The sequence below is a fragment of the Helianthus annuus genome, chromosome 9 (genome assembly GCF_002127325.2).
Source record: "Helianthus annuus cultivar XRQ/B chromosome 9, HanXRQr2.0-SUNRISE, whole genome shotgun sequence".
NCBI lineage: Eukaryota > Viridiplantae > Streptophyta > Magnoliopsida > Asterales > Asteraceae > Helianthus > Helianthus annuus.
In genome coordinates this window covers 59,315,330-59,337,406 of record NC_035441.2, presented here as the reverse complement: position 1 = coordinate 59,337,406, position 22,077 = coordinate 59,315,330, and the positions used below count along the sequence as shown (strand labels likewise).

General features: G+C 37.1%; 1 long non-coding RNA gene across 2 annotated transcripts; it reads left to right on the top strand.

Annotated features, from left to right (window-relative positions):
• The first annotated feature begins 982 nt into the window (after nt 1-982).
• LOC110874337 lies at nt 983-2,805 on the top strand. Of its 2 annotated transcripts, none has more exons than XR_002555854.1 (3): nt 983-1,214; nt 2,140-2,204; nt 2,643-2,805. It is a non-coding gene; the product is annotated as an uncharacterized LOC110874337 (long non-coding RNA). The 2 variants fall into 2 exon arrangements; XR_002555853.2 differs by lacking the exon at nt 983-1,214 and adding an exon at nt 1,234-1,380.
• Nucleotides 2,806-22,077: the final 19,272 nt, after the last annotated feature.

Below are 22,077 nucleotides of genomic sequence, written 5' to 3'. Positions count from 1 at the left end.
GGTATTTTTATCATTTTACCCTATTGTTTATAAAAATATTTTAAAAGAAAAAATGAAAATAATATATATTAACTCATCTCGTTCTCTCTTTAGACTAACATTCCCTCTCTACTCCACTCTCACTTTGTGCTACCACCTCCTAAGCTTTCACCACCACAACTAATGTGAATGAATGTGTACTCAAAATAAGACCAAGTTTTAAAAGATGGAAGTATGAAAAAACTAAACACAAATGGAAATTATACCGGACGAGTATAGTATAGAAAGCAAGACCTAGGGACTCTACTAGCAACTCTAAAACTCAACGTAACTGAATTAATAGCCTAAAATTGATTTGATTTTTAATTGTGATTTTTACTAACTAATATCTAAAATTATCCAAATTAGAACAAAGATAAAGACGAGAGCAAAGAACACACAAGAGTGAAAGCAGTAATGATGAACAAACTACCTAGGCAAGAATCCTTAACCACATGCAAGACGTCTACGGTTGACAATTACCAAGTTCTCTAATTTTAGACGGACTACCCCCCCTCGTTAGAGAAGACAAATCCTATAGTAATTAGGCAAGATGAACGTGAACCACACACAAAAGCCTAAAAATTGATCTATGGCGTGCAATCAGATAGTGAATGAAGTGCTAAATGAAACGACTCGACCTATCGAAACCGAATCACACAACTAGAGACATAAAAAAGCACACACTTTAACACCTTCTAAATGTCAAGTTAGTCTTAGATCAATACACTGAAAACCTAGAATCACTTAGACGCGAATAAGCTAGATGTAACGCTTTGCATTTCTGAACTTTCCTTATTTAAAAGTATTGTTGTAATTCTATTTTTGAAAATTTGTACTTGTATTGTACCGTACTTTCTTTTCAACTTTATAATCCGAGACTGTTGATCATAATGAAATTCACACGTATATTCACAATAATGTTACATTGAAAACCGATTAAAATAAGCGAAATAACGGAACTTGAACCTTCGAGAGAGTGAAAGAGCCTCTTCGCACGAAGGGACATCCCTCTTCGTGCAAATGGCCAGTTCGCTCCAACCTAGTCGCCTGAAGCCCTTCGCACGAAAGGCCCAGTCGCTCTAGATCACTTCTCGACCTATAAGTACGTACCTAACCCCACTCATTTCACTTTCCCAGTCGCCCAAGACACTCTCAGACGCTCTGAACTTGCATTTCCGAGAAGAAGCATTTCAGTAATCATCTTCTTTCATTTCCTTTCATCTTCCTTTACATTTCTTGCATTTTTTTCATTTCGTTTCTTTAACTCTTTCTCTAAAATCATCTTGTTTGACACACCTTTTGGATGGTTTTCACAAGTTTGCCATGGCAAACTGATGGTGAAACCTCACCACTTTTGAGGTACAAACAAAGATTTAAAAACCTTGATTTTGATCTTGTTATTGCATATTATATTATATCTTTATTACAAAACTTGGTGGAATCTGGTACTCACCAGGCTCACAACTCAGTCCATAGTTGTGGGTTTGCGTTAGGCTTAATTTTCACCAAGAAATTATCTGTTTTGAATGAATCAAGAAGTCGTTTTGGACAAGTTTCACCCACTCACACGAAGGGACTCACGCACTCGCACGAGTGGCATCCCCTTCGCACGAAGGGACTGTATTACGTGTTACGTTTTTTATTTTTATATTCTGTTCGATTCGAGTTCATCAGTGGTTCAAATGTTAAAGTCATCCCAGATTCACCATCCTTAGTATGGATGAATATGAGTCATGACGAAGTGTGAACTATGGGAGCCTTGGCTTTCTAACCTAGTTCCACCACCTCATTTGACTGTTAGACATTTTTTAACTATTTTATTTTCTATGACAATTATAATTACTGTATAACGTTAAAACAGTTTACAATTAAAGTTTTATGCACAAATTCTGCAAAACAGGTCCAGTCGCGCGAAGGTGAAGTCCATTCGCACGAGTGGATACTCCACTCGCACGAGTGGATACTCCACTCGCACGAGTGGGTATCCCACTCGCGCGAACAGACTTCCATTCGCATGGAGGGTCTGTAAGTTGATTTATTCGTACTTTTTCGTATTTAAAGTCTGACCCAAACCCTTTATCACCATATAATACTCACACCTTTGTTTACCCACTGTAGGGTAACCGCGGTGTATCGACTCTCATCTAATCGGCTCTCAGTTTAGTGGAAAGCTACGCAAAACCGTGAGTATACTCGATCCCATTTTCAATTTTATACACTTTGGGTGCAACATGTACAATTATACAAAAACACACAATCACTATTAACTCATGTTTTATTCTTGTTAATCTCGCATGCTATGTATACTTGTGTCTATATGCTCATTAACTTTGCAAGCCTACCTTAACAATTATAGCGCTAGATGATTAATGCTCCGCCCGTATTCTAGTGGTATTGTTAAGTAAACTATGTTACACCATCTTCGTTTCGACGATGTTTGGTAATCACGATTGCGCTAAACCCTGTTTTGACATATAGCTTACACTTGTGTAGTATGTTTGTAACAGGATAATCATTTCATCATGTTGGATATCAGAAAACTTTTTTTCACTATTATACTATGTTATCACACTTGTATACTCGACAACTTTTATTGATCTTTCTTCTAATACATGTTGCAGGTCGCTAGTTGATGGTATGAAGAAACTCATTTAGGGTGGATTTAGATACACACCTTAAAGATGAACTATTATTTATGTTTCATGATGGTTGTTTGCTACTTGATGTATTTGGTTTTGAACAATGTATTTCGATTTACCATTGATGCAATTTGAATTAATTAAAGAGTTAATTACACAAATGGGTCCTGTGGTTTATACCTAGTTTCGCCTTTAGGTACTAACTTTTTTTTGTAACAGGTTTAGGTTTTATGGTTTCAATTTTGTAACACCTATGGGTACTAACACCAAAATTATCAATATAATGACTAAAATACCCTTCCATTCTTTTTAATTTTACCAATGTAACACCTAATTTTATTTAAGTTTAAATCAATTTTACAAAATCTATTTTTTTTTTATTTTCATCTTTTTATTATATCGCTTAATTAACACAAAATCTATTTATTTTTTTATTTTTTAATTTATAAATATAAATTAAAAAAATTCAGAAAACGTCCGCTCCATTTTTTATTTATTAATAGTATTACTAAAAATACTAGATAAATATCTGACTAAAATTTTGAATATATAAAACTCTTTAAAATATAAATTAAATAATGAAACAGATGATTAAGTATCTATTAAAATCCATACCAATCTTGAAAACACACAAATATAATATCTGAAAATTAGTTAAATTAATATATCAAGATATGTAGCATAATCGAGAAAAACTTTTTAAAAATAACTACAACTAATTTAATATATTTTTTAGTAAAATCGTAAAAATGTATAATCTAATCTGATTTGTTTGTCATGACCAATGTACATTTTGAGACGGTGTGATTAAACCATGACGTCTCTATTTTATTTGTGTATCTATGTGCTTAGGAAACACGTTAGTTCTGATGAGATACAATCTTTTATTATTATTGTTATTGGTTTTATATTATTTAATCCCATATATTTAAAATTACAAAAACTAAAACTAAGTTTTATACATTAAACAAGTGTAATATACGTAGTTTTAACCTAATATCTTAATAATAATTTATTTGCACATTACCAACTATTATTATACCTATTGAATTTTTAATTATTTAAGATTTTGAGCAACTTCTATCGTGCTAAATTATTTATCATTTCTTAAAAAATTATATATAAATATTTACTTATAAAAAATTAAATAAATTTTATGTTAATTAAGAGATATAATAAAAAGATGAACATAAAAAAATTGATTTTGTAAAATTGATTTAAACTTAAATAAAATTAGATGTTAGTACCCAAAGTTGTTACATTGATAAAATTAAAAAGAATGGAAGGATATTTTAGTCATTATATTGATAATTTTGATGTTAGTACCCAAAGGTGTTACAAAATTGAAACCATAAAACCTAAACCTGTTAAATAAAAAAAGTTAGTACCTAAAGGCGACACTAGGTATAAACCACAGGACTCATTTGTGCAATTAACTCTTAATTAAATATTGTCACATTTAGCGTTATGATGCCTCGAGCAATCTTGTTTTCGTCTCACTCCGATGTTTCCACCATCGGTTGGGGTGTGACACTAAAAGACCCTGATGTGCACAAAATGCAACATATAAATTACATCAATTGTGGCATAAAACTAACCCTTTTTTAGTACTAATGTTGGAAAAAGTGTATTTTTGTCTTCCTTTTGTATTTTCAGGATTAAATGAGCTCAAATGAACAAAAGAAGCAAAAAGGCAGCTAAATCTGACATAAATACAAGAAAAGGAACAAACGTGGCATGCCCAACCCCCCGACAGCATCTTCCCAAGCAAAACAAGAGAACAGAAGGCTGAACACGCCCCGTGCTTAGTGAGCACGGGGGCGTGCCCAAGTGTCAGCAGAAAAGACGAAGCTGTAGAAGCTTCTATCACCCACCACGGGGTCGTGCTCAGCGGACACGGGGCCGTGGTCAACTCTAAGATTCGCATAATCTAGGGAAATCTTGATAGTACAGATACGCTTCTGCACACGGGGTCGTGCCCAGCGGACACGGGGGCGTGGTCAACTAATGCAGACAAACTGCAATTAATGAAGAAAGAGAGGAGGATGGACACGGGGTCGTGCCCAATGGACACGGGGCCATGCCCGAGCTTCTGTTCAGCCTATAAATAGGAGTGCTTGGATCACTTGCAACTCATCCCTTGGCACACCACATCTCTCACACTTCACCCACCACCATCACAACACCATCATCCACCACCATCATCCATTGTCCATCATAGAGTGTGTGAGTCGTCTCGGGATCCAAGATTGATCGTAAGAGTTCTTGACAATCAAAGGCCATGTTTGCCTAAGTCTCTTACATCACTTGGTGAAGACAAGTGTTTAGTGTAATACTTTTTATTTTTAATCTTTTCGCACTTTTTATTTGGTTATGTATTAATGACTTTAATAACTAGTTTCTTATGTTGAAGGTGATTCTTCCTTATCGTTTGTCCGTGGTGTCTTGGCATTATTTTACTGTCTATTTAAAATAAAAGATTTTCACCATTCATATCTCCACGGTCTATATGGAGGTATGTTGGCTACCTGGTCGGGGGTTAAGGGAACGGTTTGGTAAGAGTCTTGCCATTGTTCAGTGTATAGATCCTGCAAAGAACCTGGGTCAAATTTAGTAGGACCTCCTTTAATATCCACCGGTATTGGATGGCGAGGGTCCAAACTCTTTGATCCCCTCATAAGTTAAGCTACTATTAAAACTTTAACCCGACTACTTAGGATTGTATCCCTGCTGACTCCAGTGTTTTAAAAACCGGTAAATACCGGCCGGTTATACCGGTATTACCGTTTTCAGATGTAAATCCGGTACGAAACATTCCGGTAAGTAGGAGAAACGGCATAGACTTTGTACCGCCGGTAAAATCCGGTATACCGGTTTGAACCATTATACCGGTACCGTCTCAGGTCTGTTTTTTGGTTGAGATTTTACTTTTTATCACCCCATCTCCATGTTTACTCTTAGCTTTAACCTAACAGCTTTTAATATTTTATCTCCATCGATCAAAATTCAAAACTTGCTTTATTACTCCATCATTCGTGACTTGTTCCATTTAATATTTTATCTCCATCGATCAAAATTCAAAACTTGCTTCATCACTCCATCATTTGTGACTTGTTCCAGACTTCTATCACCCCCATTGTTCGTTCCAGATTTCTATTTTAATCCAATTTTGGATTATTTTTTGAGTTAATGTTGTAATTTATGAAATTATACAATTAACTAGTCAACCCGGTTGAACCGCCCGATACAACCCGGTTCAACCGGTTAAACCATTTTTGTGCCTAATCCGGTATGATTAAAAAACCGGATTTTAAAACATTGGCTGACTCAGACTACTTAGCCGCGGGTAACGTCACCTTCAAAAGAGGGGCCTACCACATTATGCATTAATAACTTAATTAATTATCTTTCAATAATCTGACCCTTTAGGATTGTATCCTTGCTGACTCAAACTACTGGGTTGAGGGTAACGTCACCTTCAAAAGAGGGGCCTACTACAATAACTAAGATAATCTCTTAAAAAGTGCAAAAGTGCGGAAATAATCAAAGGTTACACTACACACGAGTTGGATCCAAGTGATTCATCTTGTCTATCTGTTTTTACTTTTATTTTATTTTTCAGCATCTTAGTTAGTTTTATTTTTCTAGTTTAAAAACCTTTTTCTAACTTTTTGATTTGATTAGACGTTGAGGATAAACCGATACTAAAAGCTCGTGTGTCCTTGGACGACCTGGGTATCTTACCAACATTATACTACGCTCACGATGGGTGCACTTGCCCATATGTGTGTTTAGTGTTAGTAAATATCGTGTTTTATAAATTTACAACTTTGCCAAAAAGTGTAAAAAGGGCTTAAAATATATACCTAAATTATACACACACTGACACACATCAAGTTTTTGGCGCTGTTGCCGGGGATACAAGGATTTTAAGAAAGCTTAAAATCGACAGCCTAATCAGTTTTTCAAAACTTTTTTAAAACGCGCGCACATTTTTTTGCATTTTAGTTTAGTTTGCATTTACAGTAGTCTGAACACGGGTCGTGTCCATTGAACACGGGACCGTGCTGCATATTTTTCATAAAACACCCAGATACAGAGTCTGAACACGGGCTCGTGCTCACTGAACACGCCCCCGTGCTCAACAAAACCAGTAACTTTTATTCAAACGCCCAGATATAGACTCTGAACACGGGCCATGTCCATTGAACACGGGGCCGTGTCCAGCCTCTGTTTCTGTTTTTATTTTTGTTTTCTGGTCTCGAGACTCTGTTGTGGTCTGCTGAGTGATTCTTATGGATCAATACTCAGGAGGCTACAACTACACCTATGAGGAGGATGATTATAGGGAAGACTATTGTACTAATTGTGGTAACCCGCACTCGGTTCAATATTACGACTCATTTCAACCATCCACTTCATACACCTACTATGAGGAGCCCAGGTACGAGCCATCAACTTCATACACATCCTATGAAGACCAAAGGTATGAACCTTCTCCCTCATACTCATATTTTGATGAACCAAGGTATGAGCCTTCATACTCATACTTTGAGGAACCAAGATATGAGCCACCACCTTCACACTCTTATTATGAGGAACCATGGCGTGAACAACCCACCTCATATGAGTATTATGAAGAAAAAAATGACGACCCTTATCCATCATATACTTACAATGAAGAACAATGGTATGAACCATCTACTTCATATGAGTACTATGAGGAACCAAGGATCGAACAACCGAATTCAAGCTTTGAAAATCCCGATCCTTACTCTATCACTGAAGTGACCGACAGGATATTAGAACACCTTAAAACTATCGGGCGATACATAAAAGAATCTCGCGCAAAGGAAGAGGAATCCCGCGCAAGAGAAGAATTAAATAAAGAAAAGATAGTTGAAGAGGTAAAAATGGAAGAACAAATAAGTGAAAAACCGACACATGAGTTAAACAACGAAAAAGGTGAGTCCGACAACATTAAAATCCAAGAAGAGTCTAATTTTCAAGAAATTAATCTCTTGTCACCTTCTTTTGAAAATCATTGTTTAATGCCCACTCATGCTAAGTTTTTAAAAGAGTTAAACACTAACGCTAAAATTGACGAAACGGTAAGTATTAAGTTAACTAACGATCAAACTTCGCTAATAGAAGAAGACCCATTTGAAATCAACATTACACTGGTTTCATGTTTTTTTTCAAAATTCCTGTGTTAGTAATGTCACGATTGATAAAGATCTTTGTGTTAACATAATACCTAACTACATTTTTGAAAAATTAAGTATTAGTGATTTTTCTCCACTTCAAATACCAATTTTTCTATCCAATCGGAAAGTAATGAAATCAATCGGTATAGTTGAAGATGTTTTGGTTCAAACAAATCAAATGGTAATCCCAACTAACTTTGTCATCCTCAATGACGCTCCTCTAGTGTTGGGACGACCTTTTGGAAAAACTCACGAAGCTTTGAAAAACCGGAAGTACAACACTCTACCTCTTCAATTAGGGGCATTCAAAAGGAGCATAGATCTTGAGCGTTCAATGAAATATCCTTTTGGCAATAATGACCCCCTAATTGAAGATGAAGATGAACCACCCGATACAAGTGAAAAGATTGACCACTTTGTTGAAGAAGAGGTCGCCATAGAACAAACTTTTAAAGTTCTTGATCAGAATGAGCAACTAAATAAGGGGTCTCCTAAAGACCCACTTCTTGAGCTCAAGGAACTTCCGAAAGGTTTGGAATATGCTTTTCTAGACAAAGATGGTAAATCTCCTGTAATTATTTCGTCTAAGTTAAGTAGTTTAGAAAAAGAAAAATTAAATAAACTTTTGAAAAAACACAAAAATGCGATCGCTTGGAAGCTTGTAGATATTAAAGGAATAAGTCCTTCCATGTGCACGCACAAAATTTTAATGAATGATGACTACAAATCGGTAATACAACCACAACGTAGAGTAAATCCAAATGTACAAGAAGTGGTTAAAAACGAAGTCATCAAATTACTTGACGCCGGACTTATTTATCCTATCTCCGATAGTCCTTGGGTAAGTCCCGTCCAAGTAATCCCAAAGAAAGGAGGTATGGCGGTAATAACTAATGAAAAGAATGAACTAATACCAACAAGAACCGTCACAGGATGGAGAGTATGTATAGGCTATAGACGATTAAATGAAGCAATAAGGAAAGATCACATTCCTTTGCCTTTCATTGATCAAATGTCAGAAAGATTATCCGGTCATAAATTTTATTGTTTCTTGGATGGTTTTTCAGGTTACTTTCAAATCTCGATAGCACCCGAAGACCAAGAAAAGACAACTTTCACATGTCCCTATGGAACTTTTGCTTATCGACGCATGCCATTCGGTCTATGTAATACCCCCGCAACCTTCCAACGTTGCATGGTGGCCATCTTCCATGACATGATAGAAAAGACAATGGAAGTCTTCATGGACGACTTTTCTATCTTTGGAGATTCATATGACCAATGCCTCGATAACCTTGAACGAATGCTATCCCGATGTGAGGAAACTAACCTCGCCCTTAATTGGGAAAAATGCCATTTCATGGTAACGGAGGGAATAGTACTCGGTCACAAAATCTCAAGCGAAGGAATGGAAGTTGATCGAGCCAAAATAGATGCCGGATTTTATAGACGGTTTATCAAAGACTTTTCTAAAATTTCAAGGCCTGTAACAAAATTACTTGAAAAAGATGCCCCTTTCATCTTTGACAAGGAGTGCAATCAAGCATTTCTAACCCTCAAGGAAATGCTAGCCAATGCACCTATCATGATAGCGCCTGATTGGAAATTACCTTTCGAAATCATGTGTGATGCAAGTGACTTTGCAGTTGGAGCAATCTTGGGACAAAGAAAAGAAAAGCATTTTCACCCAATTTATCATGCTAGTAAAACACTTAATGATGCACAAGAAAATTACACAACAACTGAAAAAGAGTTACTAGCTGTGGTATTTGCTTTTGATAAATTTCGTTCTTATCTTGTTCTTTCTAAAACAATAGTCTATACAGATCATGCAGCCATTCGATACCTTTTCAAGAAACAAGATGCTAAACCCCGTTTGATTCGGTGGATTCTACTCCCCAAGAATTTGATATTAAAATCAAAGACAAAAGAGGAGCAGAAAACACTGCAGCATATCATCTTTCACGCCTAGAAGACCCAGCTTTGGTGGCAACCAGGGACGAGCAAATCAATGAAAATTTTCCAACAGAGTTCCTGGAAATGGTGGAATATAGACAAGAACCATGGTATGCCAACTATGCTAATTACTTAGCTAGCGGTATAGTCGCCAAAGGGTGGCCACATCACCAAAGAAAGAAATTCTTTGCTGATGTAAAGCATTATTTTTTGGAAGATCCTTATCTTTTCAAAATGTGTGCCGAACAACTCATCCAACGGTGTGTACATGGTAGTGAAGCAAGAAGAATTCTCCGCCATTGTCATGAAGGTCCATACGGAGGACATCATGGGCCCGCTAGTACCGCACGAAAGATATTTGATTCACGATTTTATTGGCCTTCCATTTACAAAGACACCCAAAGTCTTGTTAAGACATGTGACGCTTGCCAAAGATCAGGTAATATTTCTTCCAAAAATGAAATGCCACAAAATGGCATTCTTGTTTGTGAAATTTTTGATGTGTGGGGACTCGACTTCATGGGACCTTTCCCACCGTCAAAAGGAAACAAATATATACTTGTGGCGGTCGATTACTTGTCTAAATGGGCCGAGGCCGAGGCACTTCCAACAAATGATGGAAGAGTCGTGGTAAGATTTCTGAAAAAATTATTCTCTCGTTTTGGCACACCTAAAGCATTGATAAGTGATAGAGGTACCCATTTTTGTAATCATCAACTTGAAAAAATCTTAACAAGATATGGGGTCTATCACCGGGTCTCAACAGCATATCACTCTCAAACAAACGGACAAGCCGAAGTGACTAATAGAGGTTTAAAATGAATACTTGAAAAAACCGTAGGGTTAAATAAAAAAGAATGGGCCGATAAATTAGATGATGCTTTATGGGCTTTTCGAACTGCTTATAAAACTACAATATGTACAACCCCATATAAGCTCGTCTATGGAAAAAGCCATCATTTGCCGGTAGAAATAGCTCACAAGGCCTACTGGGCAATTAAAAACGTAAACTTAGATTTAGAATTCGCAGGTAAAAATCGATTTTGTCAATTGAATGAATTAGACGAATTAAGGAATTATGCATACTCTAACTCTGAAATTTATAAGGAAAGAATGAAAACTTTGCATGATAAACACATTAAACCTAATGAATTTCGAGTAGGAGATCAAGTTCTTTTGTTTAATTCACGACTTCGATTATTTCCTGGAAAATTAAAGTCTAGGTGGTCAGGACCTTTTTCCATCACCCATATTTTTCCACACGGTGCAATAGAAATTAAATCTCGAAATGGAATTCCATTCAAAGTCAACGGCCAACGGTTGAAGCTCTACCAAGGATTCATTGAGGACGAAGAGGAAGAAATCTCGCTTTAAACGGTCAAAGAATGAAAGCATCAACATCATACCTGGTAAGTTACGAACAAGCGGGATGACATCTTAATCGGTAAGTCTTCTAACCAAGTTTTGGGAAAACAGGGCACTCACACGAGCACTAAATTTTTTTTTTAATTTTGCTTGGCACGAGGCCATGTCCACTGGACACGGGGCCGTGTCCGCGCAACTGTCGGGATAAAACCCCTTTTCTCAAACAGTTCCCCACTGGACACGGGGCCGTGTCCGCGCAACTGTCGGGATAAACCCCTTTTCTCAAACAGTTTCTTCATTCCACACGCCCCGTTTCCCAAAAACGCTCTGGTTCAGGCGATTTTTCCGCAGAATTCTGACGTCTCCTCTCATTCTAACAACATCAAGGTATGATTCTATCACCATTAGTAGTTAGATTAAGTACTTGCATGTAGTTAAAACATCAAAAATTCGGGGAAAAATCTAGGGTTCTTGAACTTCATCCGGATCGAACCTCAAATTTTTGCATAAATCTGTTAGCATTAGTTTAGATTAGTGTTATAGGAAGTAAATCCACTTGTATTGTTCATAGATTTGCCCGATTTCTCACAAAAACCCCAAACCCTTGTTTTTGAACCGAAAAAAGATAAAATCAAAGGGTAAACGGTTTGTTTTGGGAAAAACGACACTTGGGGTTTCATTTTCGGGGAAAACCGCACCTACTGGACCAAAAATTTTCAACTTTTCGGGACCGGGTCGAAAAAGTTTTTGAGTAACAGACGCCTGGACACGGGGTCGTGCCCGCTGAACCCGGGGCCGTGTCCAGCTAACTGTTTTCAGTTTTTTTCGAAAATTCCACTGTTTCGTGCTAATTGTTTGCTGTATTTTTCCAGATGTCAAAGAAATTCACAAGGTTCAATGCCAACGAGTTGGATGCTAAGGCTAGATTCGAAGTGCTACAAACAAGACCGGAAGAATACCCGCGACAAGCATGCATGGAGCTTTTGGCAACGGTGAATCAACTTGACTGGTTTAACAACCTCGTTACCGGCCCACTAAGAGTTACCCTAACCACTCGCCATCGTTCGGTCCACGAGTATAACTTGGAGTTCTATAGCACCTTCGTGTTCAATTCGAGGTGCGACCCATTTGATAATGATGGGGTACAATTCCGATGTGGGGGAACCTAGTACTCAATTTCAATGGCATAGTTCGGGTCAATAGTTGGGCTGTATACGGAGGAGGATGCGGGCAATGAAGAAAAAACTTGAGGATTACAAGAATTAGGAGAAAACGAACGCCAAGCTGCATGGGTACAAATAGGAGATGGGCACTACAACCCAAGCAGCACTAAGAGCACTAGGTTGAGGGACCCTCTTTACCGCTACATCCATCGGGTTCTCACCTACTCTCTTAGTCAAAGGCATGATAGCAGTGGCGTTGTCGGGCTGAGAGATCTGATAGTTCTTCATTGCATTCATACCCGCAGACATCTCGATGTTCCTTTCCTCCTACTTCGAAACATGCACTGGAACATGCTTGCCACTCCACCAACCCCTATCTTCTTCGGGGGGTGGATATACCGTCTCTTCAAGCACTTCGTGAACATGCCCCGATCTTTCGAAAAAAGCCCATGGTCGGGAAGAGTGGACATACACATCTGCCGCTCCATGAACTTGATCTATGAAGCCGAAGACGGGTCGGTAAGCTTCCAAAGGGTCCAAGGGCATGCATGGAACCCGCAAGAGGCACTAGTCCTTCACGCTCCACAGTTCCAACCACCTCCTCAGTACCAACCTCACGGTGATCCGGGACAATCCTCATCACAAGGAGGCGATTTTCCTAACTTTCAAAGTTTGCATGATTTGTTGCAGGAAAACCTCATGTGCACTAGGAACACCTACAACCTCGCCAACAACACGTACGCTCGGGTCGGAGCAATTGAAAGAAACATATCTGACATTCAGGATGACATTGGGAGCATCCGGGGGTACATGGCGGGGCATGGAGGAGGAGGTGATGATGAGGACGAGGACATGGACTAGGCGGGAGGAGTGGAGGTGGAAGTAGCTGGTTGGTGATCCCACAGGTTAACCCTCTTTTCTATCAAACAATTTCTGGCCTGCGTGCCGAAGTGTTGAACAATTTACTTTCCCTTTAACTCTTTTTATTTTCTGCATTTGTTTTTCTTTTGACTTTGTGATGTGGATGTTGAACTTGGTAATTTAGGATGTTTGCTATGGTTTGGTGTAGTGTTTACTGATAAAACAGGTACATACGAGGCTTAGAGTACTAAACATTAGTGATACTAAAGCCAGTGCAGAAAAACCGTAGCCAGAAACCCGTTTTTCACCTTTGCAGATTGTCTACACGGGGCCGTGTCCGGTCGACACGCCCCCGTGCCCACTTCCCCAGACCTGCTGTTTGTTTAATTCTGCAGATTTTTGCCAGACACGGGGTCGTGCCCAGCCAACACGCCCCCGTGTCCACCTTCTGTAAGTTTTCGTTACTGGCACTCTGTATAAGGGGTCATGTTCATCCGACACGGGGCCGTGTCCAGACGCCCAGTAACATAAAATTTTGCTTTTTCACACCTTTTTACATATTCAATCAACCTAAAAACTTATTTTTGGGACACATTGAGGACAATGTGTAATTTAAGTGTGGGGGGGGGATGCTAAAACTTTGAATCTTGCAAGTCTTAATTAATAAGCCTTACACAAAACTCTATTGGAACCGCTAATCACCCCAAATTTTTTTCAAAAAAAATTCATTTTTTTACTTGTCTAGGTTTAATTTGGGAATTTCAAATTCTAAAAAGGTTATATTTTTACAAATTTACAACCGATAGCGTCGTGATAAAAAGAACCAACATAAGAAAATTATGGAACGACATGACAAGCTTAGTTAAAATTTGATTATATATACTTGATCACATAAAAACCCATTCCCACAAAAGTGAGTTTTGAGCCTTTATTGAGCATACAAATACATATCTTTAAACTAAATGCTCATTTTTCGTTTCTTGTGTGAATAACCGCTTGGTTCTTACGACTCTAGAACTTGCCACGACGATACATTCCCGGTCCTTACCAACTTAAACCCAAGTAAGTAAATGATGGAGGCATTAGGACTAACCCTTTTTATTTCTATACCATTATTTCCCTTATTCGTTTACCACCTACCCAAAATCCCCCTAGTTAACCCCTTTGAGCCTAAACCTTTTCATTTCTTAACCCAAACCAAAAAACCCTTTTTACCCACCTAAACCCTTTTTCATTTTAAACCCTTTATTTTAGTAACAAAGCTCGGTTTTTCTTATGACTTGGTTATGTTGAAAAAAAAGATGATGAAGCCAAAAGAAATAAACAAACAAGTTTGTCAAAAATAACTTTGTTTGAAAGAAATGCTTCATCAAAATAAAAAGCTATGAAAAATAAAAAGTCTTCCAAAAACCGACGCTTTTTTACGCTTTTCGCCCTTTTACTAACCACTAACCCAACCACCCACCTTTAGCCCAAGCCTAACCCTTCACCCAAAAGTCCTCTTAATTTTTACAAAGGTTTATAGTTAAAAAGGATGAGGATTGATTGTTTGGCAAGCTTATGTTAGGAGTAAGTTCCATGCCGCTCTCGAGTGATTCACTAAAAATACACCTTCGGCCGAGTGTTGAGTGATCCCCCGTGAGGTATGTGAACTTGTATATAAATGGAATTTAAAAAGGCATGTTATGCCCTAATAAGTAATTTATCTTATGAAACGTTTTTAATAAATCATGACGAATAGGATTGTAAATAAATAAAAATAGAACTTAATAAAGAATCTTGGAAATCCCGACACTCTATGACAAGCCCAAAAACCTTCTCTTCTACCCATTCCATTTGGGAGTGTAAAGCCACATTATAAAGAGTTTTGCTTGATGACAAGCAAAGATTCAAGTGTGGGGGTATTTGATGTGCACAAAATGCAACATATAAATTATATCAATTGTGGCATAAAACTAACCCTTTTTAGTACTAATGATGGAAAAAGTGTATTTTTGTCTTCCTTTTGTATTTTCAGGATTAAATGAGCTCAAATGAACAAAAGAAGCAAAAAGACAGCTAAATCTGACATAAATACAAGAAAAGGAACAAACGGTCTGTAAGTTGATTTATTCGTACTTTTTCGTATTTAAAGTCTGACCCGAACCCTTTATCACCTTATAATACTCACACCTTTGTTTACCTACTGTAGGGTAACCGCGGTGTATCGACTCTCATCTAATCGGCTCTCAGTTTAGTGGAAAGCTACGCAAAACCGTGAGTATACTCGATACCATTTTCAATTTTGTACACATTGGGTGCAACATGTACAATTATACAAAAACACACAATCACTATTAACATGAGACTTGTTTTATTCTTGTTAATCTCGCATGCTATGTATACTTGTGTCTATATGCTCATTAACTTTGCAAGCCTACCTTAACAATTATAGCGCTAGATGATTAACGCCCCGCCCGTATTCTAGTGGTATTGTTAAGTAAACTATGTTACACCATCTTCGTTTCGACGATGTTTGGTAATCACAATTGCGTTGAACTCTGGTTTGATATATAGCTTACACTTGTGTAGTATGTTAGTAACAGGATAATCATTTCATCATGTTGGATATGAGAAAACGTTTTTTCACTATTATGCTATGTTATCACACTTGTATACTCGCCAACTTTTATTGATCTTTATTCTAATACATGTTGCAGGTCGCTAGTTGATGGTATGAAGAAACTCATTTAGGGTGGATACACCTTAAAGATGAACTATTATTTATGTTTCATGATGGTTGTTTGCTACTTGATGTATTTGGTTTTGAACAATGTATTTCGATTTACCATTTATGCAATTTGAATTAATTAAAGAGTTAATTACACAAATGGGTCCTGTGGTTTATACCTAGTTTCGCCTTTAGGTACTAACTTTTTTGTAACAGGTTTAGGTTTTATGGTTTCAATTTTGTAACACCTTTGGGTACTAACACAAAAATTATCAATATAATGACTAAAATACCCTTCTATTCTTTTTAATTTTACCAATGTAACACCTTTGGGTACTAACACCTAATTTTATTTAAGTTTAAATCAATTTTACAAAATCTATTTTTTTTATTTTCATCTTTTTATTATATCGCTTAATTAACACAAAATCTATTTATTTTTTAATTTTTTAATTTATAAATATAAATTAAAAAAGTCAGAAAACGTCCGCTCCATTTTTATTTATTAATAATATTACTAAAAAATACTAGATAAATATCTGACTAAAATTTTGAATATATAAAAACTCTTTAAAATATAAATTAAATAATGAAACAAATGATATAATAAGTATCTATTAAAATCCATACCAATATTGAAAACACATGAATATAATATCTGAAAATTAGTTAAATTAATATATCAAGATATGTAGCATAATCGAGAAAAACTGTTTAAAAATAACTACAACTAATTTAATATATTTTGTAGTAAAATCGTAAAAATGTATAATCTAATCTGATTTGTTTGTCACGATCAATGTACATTTTGAGACGGTGTGATTAAACCATGACGTCTCTATTTTATTTTTCTATCTATGTGCTTAGGAAACACTTTAGTTCTGATGAGACACAATCTTTTATTATTATTGTTATTGGTTTTATATTATTTAATCCCATATATTTAAAATTACAAAAACTAAAACTAAGGTTTATACATTAAACAAGTGTAACATACGTAGTTTTAACCTAGTATCTTAATAATAATTTATTTGCACATTACCAACTATTATTATACCTATTGAATTTTTAATTATTTGAGATTTTGAGCAACTTTTATCGTGCTAAATTATTTATCATTTCTTAAAAAATTATATATAAATATTTACTTATAAAAAATTAATTAAATTTTATGTTAATTAAGAGATAAAATAAAAAGATGAAAATAAAAAAATAGATTTTGTAAAATTGATTTAAACTTAAATAAAATTAGATGTTAGTATCCAAAGTTGTTACATTGATAAAATTAAAAAGAATGGAAGGGTATTTTAGTCATTATATTGATAATTTTGGTGTTAGTACCCAAAGGTGTTACAAAATTGAAACCATAAAACCTAAACCTGTTAAATAAAAAAGTTAGTACTTAAAGGTGAAACTAGGTATAAACCACAGGACCCATTTGTGTAATTAACTCTTAATTAAATATTGTCACATTTAGCGTTATGATGTCTCGAGCAATCTTGTTTTCGTCTCACTCCGATGTTTCCGCTATCGGTTGGGGTGCGACACTAGAAGACCCTGATGTGCACAAAATGCAACATATAAATTACATCAATTGTGGCATAAAACTAACCATTTTTAGTACTAATGTTGGAAAAAGTGTATTTTTGTCTTCCTTTTGTATTTTCAGGATTAAATGAGCTCAAATGAACAAAAGAAGCAAAAAGGAAGCTAAATCTGACATAAATACAAGAAAAGGAACAAACGTGGCATGCCCAACCTCTCGACAGCATCTTCCCAAGCAAAACAAGAGAACAGAAGGCTGAACACGCCCCGTGCTCAGTGAGCACGGGGGCGTGCCCAAGTGTCAGTAGAAAAGACGAAGCTGTAGAAGCTTCTGTCACCCACCACGGGGTTGTGCTTAGCGGACACGGGGCCGTGGTTAACTCTAAGTTTCGCAGAATCTAGGGAAATCTTGATAGTACAGATACGCTTCTGCACACGGGGTCGTGCTCAGCGGACACGGGGGCGTGGTCAACTAATGCAGACAAACTGCAATTAATGAAGAAAGAGATGAGGATGGACATGGGGCCGTGCCCAATGGACACGGGGCCGTGCCCGAGCTTCTGTTCAGCCTATAAATAGGAGTGCTTGGATCACTTGCAACTCATCCCTTGGCACACCACCTCTCTCACACTTCACCCACCACCCACCACCATCACACCACCATCATCCACCACCATCATCCATTGTCCATCATAGAGTGTGTGAGTCGTCTCGGGATCCAAGATTGATCGTAAGAATTCTTGACAATCAAAGGCCATGTTTGCCTAAGTCTCTTACATCACTTGGTGAAGACAAGTGTTTAGTGTAATACTTTTTATTTTTAATCTTTTCGCACTTTTTATTTGGTTATGTATTAATGACTTTAATAACTAGTTTCTTATGTTGAAGGTGATTCTTCCTTATCGTTTGTCCGTGGTGTCTTGGCATTATTTTACTGTCTATATAAAATAAAATATTTTCACCATTCATATCTCCACGGTCTATATGGAGGTATGTTGGCTACCTGGTCGAGGGTTAAGGGAACGGTTTGGTAAGAGTCTTGCCATTGTTCAGTTTATAGATCCTGCAAAGGACCTGGGTCAAATTTAGTAGGACCTCCTTCAATGCCCACCGGTATTGGATGGCGAGGGTCCAAACTCTTTGATCCCCTCATAAGTTAAGCTACGATTAAAACTTTAACCCGGCTACTTAGGACTGTATCCCTGCTGACTCAGACTACTTAGCCGAGGGTAACGTCACCTTCAAAAGAGGGGCCTACCACATTATGCATTAATAACTTAATTAATTATCTTTGAATAATCCGACCCTTTAGGATTGTATCCTTGCTGACTCAAACTACTGGGTTGAGGGTAACGTCACCTTCAAAAGAGGGGCCTACTACAATAACTAAGATAATCTCTTAAAAAGTGCAAAAGTGCGGAAATAATTAAAGGTTACACTACACACGAGTCGGATCCAAGTGATTCATCTTGTCTATCTGTTTTTACTTTTATTTTATTTTTCAGCATCTTAGTTAGTTTTATTTTTCTAGTTTAAAAACCTTTTTCTAACTTTTTGATTTGATTAGACGTTGAGGATAAACTGGTACTAAAAGCTCTTGTGTCCTTGGACGACCTCGGTATCTTACCAACACTATACTACGCTCACGATTGGTGCACTTGCCCAAATGTGTGTTTAGTGTTAGTAAATATCGTGTTTTATAAATTTAAAACTTGGCTAAAAAGTTTAAAATATATACCTAAATTATACACACACCGACACACATCAACCCCGAGCTATCGATTGCCAAAAACTACCAAACAACGACTAAACAAACCCTAGCAACCCCAAATTATATTATAATTCTATTAAAAAAGGAATTGGATGCACACTTAAATCAACTGGTTTTTTTTATTAATTAACCTATATTATCTCTAATAATAGGGTTAAAATGATAATTGGCCGGATTGAAGAGTTAACTTGTGATTCTAATGTGTCTATGGTGAATTTCTTCTTTACCAACACATCAATGATGACAACCAACCAATATCAATCAGCATACAATAGCATACATGATCAAATTCAGCAACATCAACACTATTTTAAATCAAAACACAAGAACTTGAATAAAAGTCAACCAAATAAAAGTCAAAACATGCAATTAGTTCATCAAACCAAAATAGCTATGAATAGTTAACTTCTGATCATGTTTGAAAGATCAAAACTCAGTTTAGAAGTAGCAAACAATCGTGTTCATCAACTCAAAAACAAGAAAGCAAGAAACTTTAACGAGTCTAACCACTTTGCAACTTGAATCTTCAAAGTTTAGCTCCCAAAGATTCAAATCAGCCTTCTACTCTCCTTCTGCAGCTCTAAGTGTCACACCCCAACCGATGGTGGAAACATCGGGGTGCGGCACTAAGCGAATCAGATTGCTCATGAGAATCCATAACACTATATGTTTTTATAATAATCAATTTCATAATAAAAACTAAATTGTCTCACAAATCAACAACGATCAAAATTGTATTAAAACAACTCAAATAGTTCAAACATTGTTCAAAATTAACTAATTATCTAAGATGAGTTTCTAAGCATCATCCTAGCATGTTTTCTTGATTCCCAGCTACTATCAACCTGCAACATGTATTAAAATACAATCAACAAAAAAATGTTGGCGAGCATACAAGTTTGAATACGTAGCATAATAGTTTAAAAACTTATATCCAACATGAAAACATATAACAAGTTTCACCATGCTAGTTAACGCAGTCCAAGTGATAGCCCAAGTTTCCAACACATTAAAGTGCCTTTCCCAAAGAATAACGGGAGGTTAATATGTCTCATCCTAACAATACCCCAAGACTCAAGGGGGCGGGCGTTACTCCTATAGCGCTATAATTGTTAAGGCGGGACTACACACAGGGATTAAACGTTCACATAGCATAAAAGTCTCAAGTATCACAAGTTTCATGTTTCATGTTAAAATGGATAGAGTATGTTTCAAATAAGTTTCAAGTGTCAAGTGTTTTTGATATAGAATACATGTTGCATCCCAAAAGTGTTTAAAACAAAAAGGGATCGAGTATACTCACAGTGGGTGCTTAAAACCAAACACTGTTAGATTGGATCGAAGGGAGCGTTGATCAGCCTGCGTGCGGGGAACAGAGCATAAGTCCTCTAAGTGCTGACCCGGTTGGGAACAGAGTGTCGAATGGTGCGAATATAGAGTAAAAGTGTTTGACAGACTACCTGGCGGATGGTCATCCGGACGGATGGTCACCCGGACGGACGACCATTCGAATAGATGGGCTCCATCCGATCGGATGGTCATCCGGACGGATGACCATTCGAATGGCTGGCTATTCGAATAGTGGGTGTTTGTGATCTGTTAAAGTTTTCAATGTTGTGCTCATAGTGTCCTGTAAAACAAACAACAAGTGTCATCATAATCAGATCATCTAGATGAATGGTCATCCGATCGGATGTCCATTTGAACAGATGGTCAGTGAGTGAAGTTTTGTGAAATTTTCTAAGTTTGAGTTAAGATAGACGGTGCAACAATGTGTCAAACAACAGAAACATACCAAACCCAGCTCCTTCGGTCAGCTGGGAACCACCCCTTTCCGAACCGACGAGCCGTTTCTGACGAGGTTCATGTTTGGACCGTTGATCGGCCCGTTTTCCGGTGGAATTCAGTTTTCAAGCCGGCTTTCGACTAAGGAATGAGTCGAAAGTCTGTTTGAGTCCGATTTCACCCATGTTTTGAAGAGAAGTCCGAAAATCAGTTGTAAAACGTGGTTTTCATCAGATCCGAGCCGGAAACATGTGAAATTCCGTCAGATCTGGTGTAAAAGTGTGAGATTTCTTTAGATTTGTTCAAAATTTGTGAAAATCCTTTAGATCTGAGGCCGATCTTGGTTAAATGGTGCTTCACAACAGCTTGTATAAGCAACTGAGTGGAAACCACTTCAAGAGGCCCAAATCAGTCAGTTTTCGTGAAAAAGTTGAAGTGTTCATGTGATTTTGATGAAGAATATTGTGTAGAAGTGTTAAATGATGAAAGTTGTACAAGAATCAAGGAAGAATACTTACGAGTTTGCCTTGAATCTCGATTAAAGTGCCTGAGAGTGCGTGTGGTCGAATGGCAGAGAGTAAAGGTGAGAATGAAGGGTCAAGGGGTGTATTTATAGGTGATGTTGACAGCTAAGTCGGTGTAAGTGTGCAAGCGATCGAATGGCTATTCGGTCGAATGGCCATCCAGTCGGATGGTCATCCGATCGAATGTCCATTCGAACAGCCGAGACCCATTTGCTAGTTTTCCGACTTTGGTTCGTTTTGCGAGCTAGGTTAAGCATTGCATGTTATTGTGAGTAACGATTACATGGAATAATTATATAATTAACACAAAGGTTTCCGTGTTTCAAGTCTGCGTTTAAGCTAATTTCCCGTTCAATAAGTATCAAGTTTCTCGTGTATTTATAGGTGATGTTGACAGCTAAGTCGGTGTAAGTGTGCAAGTGGTCGAATGGCCATCCGGTTGAATGGCCATCCGGTCGGATGGCCATCCGGTCGGATGGTCATCTGAGCGGATGGTCATCCGAGCGGATGGTCATCCGATCGGATGTCCA